The sequence below is a fragment of the Dermacentor albipictus genome, chromosome 1 (assembly GCF_038994185.2).
Source record: "Dermacentor albipictus isolate Rhodes 1998 colony chromosome 1, USDA_Dalb.pri_finalv2, whole genome shotgun sequence".
Taxonomy (NCBI): Eukaryota; Metazoa; Arthropoda; class Arachnida; order Ixodida; family Ixodidae; genus Dermacentor; species Dermacentor albipictus.
This window is the reverse complement of record NC_091821.1, coordinates 379,331,655-379,348,888: the sequence shown is the minus strand read 5'-3', so window position 1 is coordinate 379,348,888 and position 17,234 is coordinate 379,331,655. Positions and strand designations below refer to the sequence as shown.

Below are 17,234 nucleotides of genomic sequence, written 5' to 3'. Positions count from 1 at the left end.
AAGCAGGGCTGCATGTAGCAGCGAGCGAGCGATGCTGCAGCGGCAACAGCAGCAGCAGCGCACACACAGTGGAAGCTAGCAAAGCCGGCCGAGCAAGCCCCAGCGCGCGGCTCAGCCGGCTTGCCCGACGGGGCAAGCGAAGAACGCGACCGAGCGCAAATGCCATTAGCGTCCGCCGAAGGGGCGCAGGGGGTTCTCCCGCGCGCTCCCATTTGCTGAAGCCCCGAACAAAAGCCATCCGGGCTGCGATCACGTGGTGTCAGCGGGCCAATCGGCGCCTGCTGGCGGTGCTTCTCCTCGTTCCCGCAGCGGGGAGAAGACGGCGGCAACTGCAGCAGCCGGCGGCGCGCACCATTTTCCAGCGGAGCCACGGCGCCGCGTCGGTTGGATTTTTCCGGTCTCCGTGGTGGATTTCGACCCCGCATTTGGAGCGCTTCCGGCCACTCCTCATCGGATCTGACGGTGAGTGCAGAATCTTCACGCTTCCGCGAAAGCGCCACTGCATGCGGCATGTTGCTGCGACGCCTCGTTCTCGAGCAGCGAGCGATTTCTGGAGCGTCGTCTGCGCGACCGGCCGCCTCCGAGCGTGCCAACATGGCGACTCGGGAAAGGTGCGGCGCTCGTCTGCGCTCCCCGGTTTTTCGCGGGGCTCGCGCGGTTGCCTTCGTCGGCGGCCGTCGCTGGCCGGTGGCGGTTGCTCTGGGGCTCGCGGAGCGCGTCTGAATCGTCGGTTTTAACGCCGACGTCGTGGTTACGATGGTACAGCTCGATTCCGGGAGGTATACCGTCAAGCTGTCACCCGCCGCCGCCTTGCTGGCCCGCTCCCCGCCGGAGGTCCCCGCGCCAACGACTCTGGCTTCAACGGTAATGTCCTGGGCGTCGATACGATTGTCGGACAAGATAGTCTAGTGTCCTAGCTTAATGCCCACACGTCGTTTGTGGTGGTGTCACGCTTAGTTTTGCTGTATTCGATTCGAGTTTGCGTGCCTCCGGTCTTGTACTTCGCGGCGCTGAAAGCGGAGTATGGGTAGCTCTCAAAAACTCAAGTTTTTTCCATATAACCGCTATAGCAGTCGCAATTATGGGTTGTTGGGTATCTAGTATACACTTCAGTGATCACATTGACAGTGTCGGCTAGGCGGCTAGTCGTACCATAGGCGCGCACCGAACTTGATTTGGGGGACGTACCACGGGCGCTGTGCGCCAGCTTCACGTGGTGGTGCCACGGAGCGTTAGGCCTAACGACTGAAAGCGGCTGCATACCCAGGCTCGGGGGCCCAAGAGGCCTCTCGGGACCACGATTTCGGCCCCAGGTCATGTTTTCGACTCCTCAACGTCTGTGTGACGCCTCCAGAACAAATATTTGGCATCATCCGCAACCTCTGAATCTGCTTTCTGCGCGTTTTGTAGCAGTTCCGCAGTAGCAGACGAACGTTTTGAAGCGGCTTTGAAGGATTCGTGCCCCGAGTTACCTAACACCCGCACGGCCTTAACGCATATTTATGGAAGTGCAAAACCAAAAGGACGGTGCAGTTTTCACGTGTCGCTCTTCTTCAGCGAGCCGTTTCAGCGCACGGGGACATTTTCTGCGGGCGGCTGGCCGAGGCCGTCCCATAGCCGGGGTATCCCTTTCGCTCGCTGTCTTCGCCCTGGTTTCGGCCCTGGCTCGCCGGCTTTGCCAAATTTCTTGCGTCCTTTTGGTCCTTTATCAGACTGCATACTACTCATGCCGGAGGATCTTATATTTCCCCACATTTCGGGTACCCCGTTTTTGGTCTTGCCGCTTCGGACTCGAATCTCCCCGTGAAATGGGAGGATTTCATTCCTAGTACACGCCTAAACACATCCAAAATAAATATACATCTGTCACAGTCAATGCATTTTGTCTTTGTATAGTCTGCCATGGACAACGCTGTGTTACAAATCCCGTGGGACGTTCGCCTCGGGAGTGAAGCTGTCGTTCACTTTTCGTGCTGAGTTTGCGGTGTTGCCCATCGAAGTCGCGACAGGCGGCGCTTGTTGGAAATTCTGATGCTCAGTTATTTACGAACATATGTATATGTTACGACAAGCGCTGCAGTGCTTGGGCGTTGTGTGGTGTCGACTCGTGGTGACAGACATTTATGATGAGAAGAGATAGGCTGAGGCATTGAGCAACGTCACCACCACCACGAACGTTACTTCTATGGCCTATATATGAGCTTATACATAGTATACTAATATGGTATTTGGAAACAGCGACGTACTTTGAAGGTACGAACGTGCACAGCAAGCAGAAGGAGATATAATTTAAGAGGATTGTACCGCCTCTCCGTTGAACTTTCGGCTTGTCTTACTTGCGAACAGGGTTGCCAGGTTTGGCTACTTTGCGTCGAACTGACTCTACTTTTGAAGGCTTGCGGCGCGAAAATTTTCGTCTTGGCTATTTGCGAGGCTTTTACAAAAAGCGGATAAAGATAGGTGAGGTACACACGTATCTCACGCCCGTGTATCTAAAAAAGCAGTTTATTTGGCTACTTTTTAAGATCAACCATTTTCTATAGAGAATTAACTGCAGACAGCCCAGGAAAAATAATTCAAGTGGTATAATTCGCTGCATATATACTACGCCTCTACGACACACACAGAATGGGGAACGACCATCATTACCATGTGTATATAGGCACACCTTATGTCTCATTCCGCGGAACGTCTCCTCTTATAATTCATTCTGTGCCTGCTAAGAGAATTAAGAGGTGAAAGCAAGTTTTATTACGGTTCCATGATGAATTTGAGTCAAGGCATGTGATGGCACATGCCTTGACTGCTAAAAACTGCTAAAGAACACTTTTCTTTATATAGATTATAATGAAATCCTGACAAGTATATATGATATTCCGTTGCAAATGTGATAGGCATACATTGACGAATGATTAAAGAGCGAGAATCGTTCACATGACATACTCGCTTGTATACTGTATAGATCTCAGTGACAGATATATATATATATATATATATATATATATATATATATATATATATATATATATATATATATACTTGCGTTTATAATCATTTATACAGGGATAACAATAATAAGAAGCCACCACTTCTAACTTGACCCTCAAAGTCACGTTTTAAGCAAGTGGAAGGCCAGTAAACATAAGAGTTCCAAAGGGAGCAGCTCATAATCGCTTACAGCAATGTTTTCTTAAGCGATTGGCCAAGGTGGTGTCATGGCGACTTTCAAAGCGAAGCTTTCTTTGCCTCTTCCTTCGACTTTCCCACTGCTGCTCCTGCTGTGGGCTGCTTTGGCTGCTGCTGTCGCGCACAGTGCGGCGGGGAGATAGTTCAGCGACAGGAAAGGCGACGGGAGAAACTCGTTTTCATCCCACCGCGTCGGATGTGCACAATGCCCTCTGGAGCTCCCTGACAGTCGTCACATTAGCCGCTTGACAGCTGTAATTATCTGTGACTGCCCTCACAAGCATTGCAGAAACTGCAGCGCTTCGCTTTCTACTAATGTGCGAGGCCACAGGGGGCGCAGGTAGGACCAACGCCACCTAGACTGGCTCAAGGCCGGGGGGCTGCCTACGTGACGTCAGCCGGACCTTGGGGCCCGGCTCCAGCGCGAGCGTAGGAACGCTTCAGCACAAGTCCGCCTAATAGTTGTGCGTTTGGCTGACTTTCTTTTTCGGCTACGCGTGTAGTACTGTGAGTAACAGGCTGAAATAGAAAATAGAAAGACAAGTGTTTTCTACGTACACCAGCGTTCCATTAATTTATTCGTTAGAGTTTGCAGCTTCCGATTTTTAGCGTTTTTGTCCGGGTCAGACGCCTTGCCACTCAATCTCTAGCAGACATATTTTAGGAGAATGGTAGTGCTGCACCACCTCACTCATGTGTCCCTTTTCACAGGCGTCAAAGTCTGTGAAACAAACGCACTGTTTGCTGCTTCTGTTTGCTGCTTTTGCTGACTGCTCCATGCAGTCAAAAAAGGGCTTTAGGTGAATTTCACCCACCATCAAATTCGCGTAGCTTTGCTGCTCATTCAAGTCGGATATCTTATTTGCCATGTAGCGGAGGAATGTATACCGTCTTGATGCTCCAATTGCGGGTTCATCCCGAATGGTGAACATATTGACCGAATGGTCGTTGGGTGTTGCATGGTGGTGCTCCCGTGACTGCGCATGTACTTGTATGCATGGAGCGATATTGTAAAAAGTATACAGCAGTACACCATAAAGTCAACAGAGTAGCGGCGTCGTTCTTTATTTGTTGACATCAGCTGCTCGGTGAGCAGCTGAATGACGGGGAAGTTATCGTCTCCTTGTCTTGCACATGTTTTGCTCAGAAGAGAAACGACAGTCTCGCAGATGTCCATATCAGATCAGAGCTTTCAGAACTTATACTCACGGAACCGTCGAACCCCTCGACTTCCTCAAGCGACTCCAGCAGCTGTCGTTTGCTGCCGACGGAACTAGCAATTTGGAGCCGAGCCGCTTCACTGGTGTTATTGCGACATCTACCGTTAAAGACAGGTCTGCTTTTGTAACAACGGAGTATTTCATCCAAGCAGCGTCATCGTTACAAATGTGAGACAAAATGGCGCGTTCATTGCATTCGATGTACATGCCAAACTGTCAGCTGCTTGCCTCGAACGAAGTTTGCCAATGCTTTCACATCACAAATCTTGTCTGTTTCTTCCTCATTCTGGGCAGTGATAATTGACTCCGGGGCATCGGAGTCTAAGCGCATTCGCTTGCTCTCTGGGTCCTCTTGTCTAGTCCCGTCTCTAGACAGGTAGCTTGGGCGATCGGGAAAGACCGTCGGTACGGCATCAGGTCGAAGCCGTAGACGTGAGAGCGACACTGTCACTGTGCGGCTGGTGGCTCCGTCAACATAGCTTGTTTCTCGAACGATGTCTTCGGCTGTAAAGTGACGCTCCCACACCTAAACAAAATATGTCTTGGCATAAGTGCGCTTTCTTGACATCGCGGGCTATGTGTGACGCATTTAGCCTTTATATATATATATATATATATATATATATATATATATATATATATATATATATATATATATATATATATATATATATATATATATATTATGTGATTCAAAGGCGGCCTTACAATGTCTTCTGTCATCTCTTCGTCGCGGGTCCTGTGAACAACTCGTATCGGAGATACGAGAAATTCACCATCACATGATTGCGAAAGGGCACGACGTCGTGTTTCAGTGGCTGCCTGGCCATTGCGGTATCTCCGGCAACGACCTCGCTGACGACGCTGCTAAGAAAGCACACGAAGGAGCAACCCTTGTTTCTATACCTTTATCGCGTACTGACGCAGCCCAACACTTAGGCAAGCTAGCGCACCGTATGACATTGGAGAAGTGGCACACACCTGATTTCACTCAACATCGATTGCATTCCCTCGATCTGCAATCTGACACGGGCTGTTACCAGGGCTTCCGCGTAATGAGGAAACAATGCTGTGCCGCTTACGCTTTGTCGCAGTCAGGAATGCATATACGTTTTTGATTGGAATGGCTGATTGCGCCGAGTGCAATGCCTGCGGTGTCGAAGAAACTATAGACCATCTACTGTGCTGCTGCCCATCATTTGAAAATGAAAGACAAGATCTCTGCACAGCTCTCAACCAGTTAGATAGAAAACCGTTCACGTTGAACAAGATCTTGGGACCGTGGCCTCGTTTATCGCAGCTACAAAAGGCCACAAAAGCGCTGCTGCGATATTTGAAAGATACAGGATTGAGTCAGCGTCTGTAATCCGGACTGAGTGACTGAACGATATCCCCGCTGGACTTTCTCTTCTTTCTTTAATCTTTCCGTCCCAGTTTCCCTATCCCCAGTGTAGGGTAGCCAACCGGGCTCAGTCCTGGTTAACCTCCCTACCTTTCATTTATCATTTGCTCTCTCTCTCTCTTTAGCCTTTACGTGCCACAAAGGAGTTGTAAGCTAGGCTTGCAGACCCACGGTCGAAGCTACCTGCTCAGAAAATAATATACATTCAAAATTTCTTACCTTGGAGTTAGCTGACACGACCAGGTGTTCACGTGGAATGGCACGCGTATTCACGCCTTTCTTATACTTCGTCGGTTTCAGGGAACGAGAAGACGTGCACCATGGGGTCTGCTCTCGTAATTGGCATTGCACCGCGGCACACAACACGTCCCAGTCATTTCGCAGTTTCTTCTAATTCTGCCCAACCCTGTTCGGCACACATAACACGCGAGAAACACCGATGTCAGTCGCCGTTGCGGATTCACGCACAGAAATAAAAATGCAAGCAAACAACCGCGTTTTGCACCGACCACGTGCGTTTGACGGCTCCGCGGACGCGCGTTCATGCATGCCACTGCTGCCGCCGCCGCCGCGCTGGGGACCCCATGCAGATGACCTATGATCACGTGGCCACAGGAGCACCCCGGCCTGGAATAATTTCTTCGAGGTGGCGTTGGGTAGAACTGTGCAGAGAAGAGAAGAAGCGAGAGGAGAAGAGGCAGTTCCCATATAAGAGAGGGGGTATAGGTGACGTGAGAAGGCAAAACAGGGTAAGCTTAAGTTCAAGGTACGGTACAGTACGTTGCTGCTACTTCTGAAAAATAAACGCCATGCAAATATGTCAAGCGGGCAACTTACACAGGGCGTGCAGAATCAGAGCCGCACTAATTAAAGCGCACTATGGCATTGCTAGAGATGGTGTGTTTGATCCCAATCGCGGCAGCCGCATTTCGATGGGGGCGAAATAGGAAACGCGTGTTCACTTAGATTTGGGAGAGGTTAAAGAACATCACGGTCTCAAAATTAGTCAGCCACTACGGCTTGCTGCATAGGCAGAGTGTGGTTCTGGCACGTATACATCCCCATAAACCAATTCAAGTTTAATACTTCTGTCACAATGCGATGTGCCATGTGAGGAAATGACAACGCTCAACCCTCTCGGAGGTTATATAAAATAAGGCGCACATCAACCTCTCACTGTGTATAACACCTCTCACTGCAAACACCTCACTGTGTATTATGTGTACTACACAGACAAACAGCAGTGGTGCACGCAAGGTAACGTTTAATGTTAACTCACCACTCTCGCCTTAGTCTAAACGTCGAAGAAGTTAAGAAGCTTTAGCCGTCAAAATCACCTCTATTTATCTTCAATCAAAGCATCCAGCACGGAAAGCTTCGCTTACACCGATTCTCACGGTGCGTGGGATCAGCATAATTTTTTTGGCTACACTTTTTAAGCACCTGCAATGAATTGGCTACTCTTCTGGCTATACTTTCCGCGATTTCTTGGCTACTTTTTCGTTTTCGGACCCGGCAACCCTGCTATATATATATATATATATATCAGATGGCACGTGTCTGCCGTTCAAGGTTTGGTTGGGGCGTGCACGACACGATGACGTGCACAACGACGACTTTTCGTGTTGATATACAAGGCCTGATGCACACAGCCATCATTCGCCGCCGTCACTGTTTTTGCCCCACGGGGTCAGCGTTTGTATATATATATATATATATATATATATATATATATATATATATATATATATATATATGCGCCGTGTTTTTGACGAGGGAACGCGGCCGCCCGCAGCGGAATGCTGCGGAATGACTTCTGGGTGCGCCGAAAGCCCCATTGTGTTGTTGGTGGTGGTGAAAAAACATTTATTGTGTTGCGTCCGGCTATACTTGCATGCATGGCAAAGACAATTTCGCGAAGGGATTCTCAAGCCGGGCGTTTCTTGTGCGACCTTGCCTGCATGCTACATACTGAATGGCGATACATGCGTCTGTTGCTATATTGCTGCATGTTTTTTTCTCGTTGCGGGATAGCATGCGAGTTTTGTTTTGTAAGAGCTCTTCAGGCGGCCACTGAAGTTCCCATGATCTGGGAGGTGGGGGGAGTCTTGCAACGCATATATCGAGAAGTCAGCCTGGTGCCTTGAGGCTGCCGTTTGCGGCACAATGAGGGTAATCTCGCTGGGAAACTTGGGATTCATTAACGTCGCGCCATTTGAATTCGGAAGAACGACCGCGCGAGGGATCTAGCATTGTATAAACATGATCTCAGTGATATCTCGGTGCAACTTGACAACACAACACACACACACACACACGTGCAAAAGTTGCACAAAAGTGCAACTTTTGCAATTTTGCAGTATATGCAACTTCGCAACTTTCGAAGGACACGAAAAGAGAGAGAGAAAAATAAAAGGCCCGTGCATTGGGAGCACGTTACAGATTCCTTGGTGGTCTAAGTTAATCCGGAGACCCCCCACTACGGCGTGCATCACAATCAAATCGTGGTTTTGGTACTTATAACCTCAGGTTTCGTTCAAGACGGGGGAACAGACAAACACCAGAATGTGCTATGTTTTGACCGCATTATCGTTCGCGTATGCTGTTATCAGTCGGCGAAAATGCAGTCACACACATGCCATCTGATAAACGTCGTTGCTCCACAGTTTTCGCTATCAGTAGCGAGGCGGGAAAGCGCGGAGCACTGCCGCGATAAGGGCAAGGGCAGAATTGATAACTCACGGTGTCGCTGCTTGCGGCTGCGGGCATTCGATCTGCCGCATATGCGACACAATCAGTCTACAAATATCTCATTCAGCAGCAGTGGTGCATGCGTCAGCGTGTTGACACGCCCACTGAAAGCGGTTGGTGCGGTCCGCACCAGATTTTGCGATAGTCGCAAGGAACAGTTTCGAGAATTGGTGCGTATTCTGAGTGAACCTTATCAATGAAAGCGTGCCGCGCCTGTCATGTCGGCGTACGAGAACGCAGTAATAATGGCGGTACGTCGCCTCTAATCTCGCATATCAGTCTGTATCAGTCGGCATGCACGTATCTAAACGTGTATGTCAACATATCGCGTTTTGTGGTTGCAAAAGCCGGCGATGCGCGCGACCATGCATGGTCCAACGACCTTCGTTTCCGAAAGTGGCCTTCCGTCCAGCCGAGTCGGCGCCTCTGCGGGGAGGTTTACGCTCGACGTCGTACTAGCGCTAAAGGTGTTCGTTACATTGTTTGCCTCCGCGTGAGTCACTCCTAGGCTTCTCCCCCAATTCCACTGAAGCCTTTGTAACTGCCATCCCGAATCTCAAGACGGCACAACAATGTGTCACCAGAGCGGGAATGTTTTGACGTCATTTGTAGCTGGAAGGTAGCTGTGCAGACGACAGTCTGGAAGGCTTGGGAGAAGGCGAATAAGTGTGTGTATCATAGTTGTGTATATAGTTAAAGCTATAGGAAACAGTTTTCTTGCAGCCTTCGTTCTGGATAGGGGGATCGGGACCGTTCGAGCAACGAAAACATTGCAGAAGTACCCCATGCAGGTCGAAAAGTTTCTGCGGCCATGCAGTTTATTTATATATCCGCTGCGCGTCTTCACGTGTACGTGTGCGCAAGTAGTTCCGTTTCTTCCCTAATTTCTCTCGTTTCGTCTCTATATTCCCTCTTCCCCGGTCCGGGGTAGCAAACCGGACGAGCGTCTTGTTAAACTCCCTGCCTTACCTTTCTCCGAGCGCTCTCTCTCCCTCCTCTCTCTCTATCTGCACATAGCTGCAAAAGCAGACCAACACTGCTTCCCGAGCAAGTTCATAATTGCATCGCTACGGAGTAGTCGCACGACTCACCATAATGTAGTCGCAAGCTTTGAGCCGTGCATCCATATGGCGTCAATTTGGAAGCTATGGAAGGCGCGATCTTTGTTCTCGGGGCTCAGTTTTCAGTGAACTTGCTACCTTTTGGCGTGATGCGTGCCATGGCTCAAAACACACGGCCTTTCGGTTATATGGTAAGTGTGCGGAGGCGGTGATGTTACATGCGCTTTGCAGCGCCGCAAGAAGGCTCAGTTCCTGAGCGTCTCTATAATGTCTTGCTTCGAGGGAATGTAGCCTCCACTTAGTAACCAGGCGTTGTGCTACGGTGTGTGATTTCTATTGTAACGGTTGGATTTACGCTTCTTGATGGATCATGACACGGAAGGTTAATCAGCCGTGTGCCTGCTCTTCATGAAGAGTATTAGGCATTATGACGCCGAAGTGTGTTTTGTCTGCGGAAAATCACGCCGGCGCCTTGTGTGTTCCTCGCTGTCGAATGTTCTGGCGCTCTAACACTCAAATAATCTATTGTAGCAACTCCCTGATTCCTACGCTCTAACAGTGCGATGCGAGGTGGCAGCGTCAACGCTGTTTGTTTACGACCGTCGTTTGGGCAATGAACATGCTTAAGGTAACTTTACCAAGCGAAGCTCGGGTCGCAGCATGTACGTTATGCGATTTAACATGTTACGTACAGTTGCCGGCGTTTTGCTGTTTTCGCGGACAACTTTGTCTTACTGTGGCGATGCAGGGGAAGACCTTGTCAGCGTGTGCTACTGCGCCAAGTAGTATAGGCAGAGTTTGACTGCGCTTTCTACCTGCCGCGGTGGCTTAGTGGCTATGGTATATTGCGCTGCTAGAGAACCAAGAAGTCGCGGGGTCAAATCTCGGCCGCGGCGGCCGCATTTCAGTGGAGGCGAAACGCGAAAATGCCCAGGTACCGTGCATTGGGGGCACGTTAAGAGACCATCTGGTGGTCAAAATTAATGCGGTGTCCCCTCCACTACGGCGCGCCTCTTAATCAAATCGTGTTTGTTGCACGTAACACTACATAATTTAATTCTAATTCAACGCTTTGTATTTCGGTTTCTTGAAGAAGACGCTAGCACAGCGTTGGTTACTGCAGCGACGGCTTCGCATTCGCCAAAACGCGGAAGTTCGAAACCGAAAAATGAAATTGAGATTTAACAGTGAGTGGCGTACTAATTGATGTCTTATTTTAATGTAAGTGCTTTCGCATTATAAGAAAGATGTGTGTGTTTTGGGTTCGCCATCTTAAGCGCGAACGACCCTGGAACTGGTTTTACGAGCGCGTGCGCTTTACCATTGCCGCCGAAGAGTCCGCGAGTATATGGCTTGCACGTTTCGACTTTGGCTCGCGTTACCGTGCAGGCTGCTCTGAAGTCTGGTGGTTCTCTTCATCGATCGGTGTCTACGCGCCTTCTTCAGCGCGAGCTTTATTTATTATTACATTTTTTTCCCCCGAGTCTCCTCCACGTCCTTACGACCCTCGCTCGGGGTTGTTTGGGCGCGCGGGCGGTCCACTGCGGCGAGCGTGCGTGCCTGCCGCTGGCGGCGCGCCCTCGCACTGCCGCGCGAGAGAAGAGACCCGGCGTTGGGCGGGGGAATGAACCGGAAAACCGCCTCGGTGCCCCGTCTCCCACGCGCGGTCCGCGTGTGTACATGATACTACGGCGCTCGGCGCGTTTGTGTGTGTGTGTGTGTTGTATACGCGCGCGCGCTGTAGGAGCACGTTGTAGCCATGGTGAAGGAACAAGCAAACACGGCATTTCGGCTAAACGACACGGGACTGCGGCTAAAGGACACAGCGCTGACTACCACGGCGCTATGCGAGTATGTGTGTGTTGTATATACGCACGCTACGTATGAGCGCGTTGTAACCACGGTGAAACGAGCAAACACGGGACTGTGGCTCAAGTCGCGGGACGGCGGCCAAAGGACACGGGACTACGGCCAAAGGAAAGTGGACTGCGGCCAAAGGATATTGGACTGCGACTCAGGGACGCAGGACACAGCGCTGACTACTACGGCGCTATATGCGAGTATGTGTGTGTTGTATAAACGCACGCTATATAGGAGCGCGTTGTAACCATGGTGAAACAAGCAAACACGGAACTTCGGCTCAAGGGCACAGGACACAGTGCTGTTACTATTATTACGCCTATAACTGACTAGTGCAAAAAAGACAGCTATTAGGTGCAAGGGGTCAGCTTTAAAATAGAAATCATTAATTGTCATTAAAAAAGCAGCCAGGATAACCTGTCAACTCATTTATAGTCTGGTTGCAATTAAGCGTTACAAGAATAAATGGCTGCTGTATGACTATAGCTTTCCAAAAGAGCTAAATAAATGGTTGTCGAAAAATATTTGAAGAAGAAAGAAGAGCTGCTGATGGACTTATATGTACTGCAGACAGGTGCAAGAAAAACGTCACTGGTTAGCGTACAAGATAAAAATGCAAAATGAATAGACTCCAAAGAAAACTAAATGACAGACTACAAGGAAAAATGACAGGTTGCCCTTTGTTGAAAGGCTTCCAGTGCGAAACCGTAAACAAAACTTGCATTACCCACATTGTTTCTGCATTGCCTCGGAAACATTAGTCGTTTCACTTCTGATAATTTGCGATACTTTGTTTAGAAAATGGAAAAGAGTGACTTTCACAGTCTACTGTTACACAAAGAACAAAGAAGAGCCCATGCACACATGTGTGTCAGTCTACATGTGTGTCAGTCTAAAAGCGCACATTAAATTTTTATTTATTTATTTCGCGCGCTTTCTTTCAGGCTTGGGAAAGGCTTTTACGTAGCACGTATTGAGCAACAGAAAGCTGGATCGGGAATTTTTCAGTATGGTCTACAATCTTCTCAGCGACACTGTTGCTCTTAATATATTGTTTAATAAGTTGATTAACGAATGACAGCTAATTATGTAGTTTAGCGAAATACAAAAAAAAGGTGCCTGGCTTGCTCCAAGCCACGGCAAACGTATAACTTGCTTCAGTCGTCCAGCTATACGTGGCACTTGCACATACTTCCAGATTTTGGCCCAAGTTGCGTGGGACACATACAGTCTACTCACTTAAGCCGCGACTTGCACTGATACTGATAGCTATATGCAGAATAACGCAACCACTGGCGGCCGTTGTCCACTACTGGCAACCACGCGCACTGGCGGACAACGCCACGAATTACGACGTTAAAATCGATGCCGTTGTATCTTGGCGCGCCAGCAATGTGGAATATTAGTTTACGGATACTTTCGCTAAGTGTGTTGCACTTCATTACAATAATATTTACTTGAATTTTAGTGACGAGCGCAGCCGCAGGTGCGTTTCGGGCTCACCCATCGCCGTTGTGCGTCGCGCGTCATCAGTTTAGGAATGTGCTGCGCAAAATCAATTTTGGGCTTGAGGCCCACGCGCCAGCTCACGCCCTTCCGTCCAGTATAAGCGCACACACGAACTTGGTGCGGGTTCCCGATATGGTTGCTAACTCCGTTTCACGCTCGTTGCCGTCCGTCCAGTCCGTGCACGCGACCGCACGCCCTATCGCCGATGTGGTGCACTATAGTCGGATACAACTTTAGAAAAAAGGGGAGGCCCCGCCCAGATGACCGAAGCGGCGAAGTCACCGGCCGTCAGGCGCATGACGTCGGTCCAGAGTGCGCGCCCATTGGTGGATGCTCGTGTGCATCCGCCTCGGAGGAGTAAGCGCCCCCTTTTTTCTTAAGTTGTATCCGACTATAGTACGAATATTTTTGAAAGTAAACTTCTCGCAACAACTTGTTGCCCGCTACACCCGCGGGCTAGGCCTAACCAGCGCCGGTTCATCGCAGTCGGCGACCAAAGTTGCAGTTTTGGTGCCGAGCGCGGTATACGTGCGGTCGTGTTAATGCCATCTAGTAGAGGCTTGCGGAAATTAACTATTACGCTAGTATGTGCTTGACGCTTGGTGAACCCTTTCTTGAAATTTTCGCACACTTTCGATATAGAAAGTACGGGGGCAGGCCTTACACGAGTAAATACGGTACATGTTTTCCCGGGCGCGTGACAACGCAGAAAAATAAGTCGCTGCTAGAGCTATCGTGCGCGATCGACACTATATGTCAGGTGTAGACCGCTCGCTTGTGTGTCGATTCAACGCGACGCAACCCTAGCTTCGTTTACATGAACACGACGCGGGCGTGTCGACTGAGAAGTGGAGTTGACCCAGCCCAATCCGATCGCGTTTACATGCACCTTGCCAAGAGGTTTGGGCAACGCTTTGCGTCCTGGTAGAACGCACTCGCCTCGACGTTCTCTCGTCCTGACTTTTCATGCGAAATCTTATATAGAGTTTACATAACCAGACGACCGGATTTCGACCCAACAAACCAACTCGACCCGACTTCATCGCGTTCATGTAAAGGTTGTTTATAAGCGTTTTTCGACCTCGAATTTCTTCAGTTTATGTCAATTCCAGGAAATGTCATGCGGAAACGCGCGAGGAGGAAAGGGAATCGTTCAGTGTCCATAGTCAGTGCTACCGAATCGTGTGGCTTTTCTGTGTCATACCCAGCTGCTTCCTCTCCCCTTCTTTTGTTTCCTCGGACACTGTTTCACACAATTTGACGCCTGAATGGCCCCTATACGTTTCTCATTCAAAGCGGCTGTTCTAAAAGGCCGTCCTGGAAGAACGTAATGAGCTGCCCCGCTAGAAGCGTGCATGCGTATAACACACACACACACACACACACACACACACACACACACACACACACACACACACACACACACACACACACACACACACACACACAACACGGAGGCGGTTCTTTTCCTGCGCATGCATGCATGCATATATATAACGACACTACCGCCATATGCATATCTCCATATACATAAATCCGCGTGGTCTGAGTGTGTGTGTGTGTCTCCGTGCGCGCCGCCGCGCCATACGACTTGGTCTCTCTTGTGAAGGACGTAAATCAGGTTCATCAACCAACCCCCCCTTCGCCGCCGGCTCGCCTTGGAGCCGGCGCTAGCCGTGTGCGGCTCCGCGCTTTCTCTCTCACTTTTTTTTTTCTGGTTCTTTTCCTCTTGTCGCGGTGTTCTGCGCCGCTCGCTGTTTTTCGTGACGAAAGCGAGCGAAGTGATTTATTTCTCGACGCAACAAACTTTGCGCGCGCGCGCACGCGTGTCTTGCTATTGTTTTTGTTTTTCGTCGTGCCCTGCCTGCTTGGCGTGGCCCGTCTGCGTCCGGCGTCTCGATGCGGGTATGCAGGCCTGCGTTTATGTTGTGGACTGCGCGAGGATGCGCCGTGTATATATATGTGTGCCTCTATCCCCCTTTTCCGTCATTCGCTGCATCCTGAAAGAGCGCCTAAACGAGTACGCGTGTGTATGCGCATTTTTCTTGAGAGAGCCAGAGAGAGTTATCAAAACCTCGCTGTAGGACGTGCTGTTAGTTTTTTTCTTTTTCTATCTCTCTTTCTGCTTCTCGCATGAGGTTCTCGACATGCCTGACGTAAAGTAGTATGTGACTTTTAAAGGGAGGAAACTGAAGAGTGCAGCGCCGTAACTGTCTCAGTGAGGATGCCTCAACAGCACTGCGCAGGGGGAGGAAGGAGGGGAATAAAAGAAGAGGAACGAGGCCTCCCCGGTCGAGCTGCAGTTCCCGACGGCTCGAAGACTGACATCAAAGAAGCGGCTGTAACGTCAGATCTATGGTATTTTATCATTGGCGGGCAATGAGAACCATGCATTGTTTTTCCGTGGCTGCCGTATGCGACACATACGTAGATGGTGGTCGGAACTTCTCGCCTCTGCTAAATATACTACAGCTTTGTGTAACTCGGAAAGAATGTGATTTGAGGACGACCACCATCTATCTGGTTATCGTGAATAACAAGGCGCTGAAATGATCCGTAGCGACGGTTGTCAATACATATTTACGTTTGTCTAACGAGGGCTGAACGCGCCCTTGTGCAGGTTTTAGAAGCGACATGAGATAAGATGGGGTCCTTCACGACACCGACATTGCAGGGACTAATCTTCAAGGGTTGACCCGGCGTGGTTGCTCAGTTGCTATGGTGTTGGGCTGCTGAGCACGAGGTCGCGGGATCGAATCCCGGCCACGCCGGCCGCATTTCGATGGGGGCGAAATGCGAAAACACCCGTGTATTGAGATTTAGGTGCACGTTAATGAACCCCACGTGGTCGAAATTTCCGGAGTCCCCCACTACGGCGTGCCTCATAATCAGAAAGTGGTTTTGGCACGTAAAACCCCACAATTTAATTTTAAAGATTGACATAATCTTTCTGTAAGTGAGGGAATGTCAGCCGACTCGAGTGAACGCGGGTGAGCTTTCAGCGAATGTTAGTGGGTGAGCGCTTCTGACCTGTGTCCGAAGATGCGATCTATGTGAGAGTCATTGTGGGTTAGTGTGCGAATTGAGTGGGGGCGGTAGAAAGCCAGTGTGAATTAGAACGAGTGCCTCTGGTTATGGGACACTGCATACTGGAAGAATGTATAGCGTTAGAGGTCGTTTGCGTCCCTTTACTGTTGATTTATTATGGCTTAACAGCAAGGAAGGTCGACATACAAATCGACACGTACACGTATGTGACGTAAGGTCGTCGAGGGGTAGTCATACGACGCCGGGGGCCGAGATTAGAAGTCGCAACCCATGTGGCGTACGTTGAGCTATAGAGGCCAGTGCCCCCCTCATGACGGAGGGATCGCTGATGATGAATTTCTTCATTGCGACCCGCTGCACCGCCGTGCGTCAGACCATTCTGGTAAAGCGCCACCCGCAGCAGTACGCATTTTCTTGTGCCTGTCAGAAGACTCCCAGCGCACTTGTGTTGATGTTGGCTTGCAGGTGAAGCGGCGTTCGCGTGGCGCATTTGTATGTAATAAGGCGCGCCCTCCTCCGCCGCGAGCCGGGCCTCCCCCGCGGACATAAAATCAGTTTTGCTCTTCCGCCCTAGTGGCTTCGGTGCCGTAAAAAAAGAAGAGCGTGGCAGTTATCTTTTTTTTTTCATGTCTCAACTTTTTCTCTCGCCTTCGTGTATACCCACCCCACATTTTTTTCCGGGTGCTCCGCGGCGGCATACAACCGCGAGTATTACAGGAGAGAGAGAGAGCACTAAATTCGTCCGTCCCCCTCGTTCTTCGTTCGCGGCGCGCCCTCCCTCCACGTATCCCGCTTGCTCAGACCCTCCCCTCCGTTTCTTCCTTCTCCCCTTTCGGCCGCTGCTGCGCGCGCCTTTGTCCTATCGATTTTCAAACTGAGCCTGTGCAGTGGCGCCCCGCTCGGCGCCGCGTTCCGTGGCCTGCCTCGGAACTCGGGTGCTTTAGCGGAGTCGCCGCACCTTGGTCGTTTCCTGCTACGCGAGTGAGGCTCGTGCGCTGGCTTTTTTTTTTATTCTTCTTTAGTTTTGTGCACCTGTGCGTCCGTGTGTGTGTGCGTCGGAAACTTTTTCTTTTTTTCCCGCGCGCGCTTTCGTCGTACCTTTGGCCTCGCTCGCGTTGTTGCTGGCTTTGCTCGCTGTGCACTCTTTAGTCGAGTGCCACGGTTTGTTCAGTGCAGAGCGCGTCTACGCAAACTCGA

The 17,234-nt window shown here is 50.1% G+C and overlaps 1 protein-coding gene across 1 annotated transcript in view; it reads left to right on the top strand.

The window, feature by feature from the left end:
• Positions 1-297: 297 nt before the first annotated feature.
• The window catches only part of LOC135900271 (polycomb group protein Psc-like), a 66,381-nt gene continuing 49,444 nt past the window's right edge, over positions 298-17,234 (top strand). The window contains exon 1 of the mRNA XM_065429711.2: positions 298-462. The gene's annotated coding sequence lies outside the window, so the exon portion shown is untranslated. The remainder of the gene's footprint in view (positions 463-17,234) is intronic.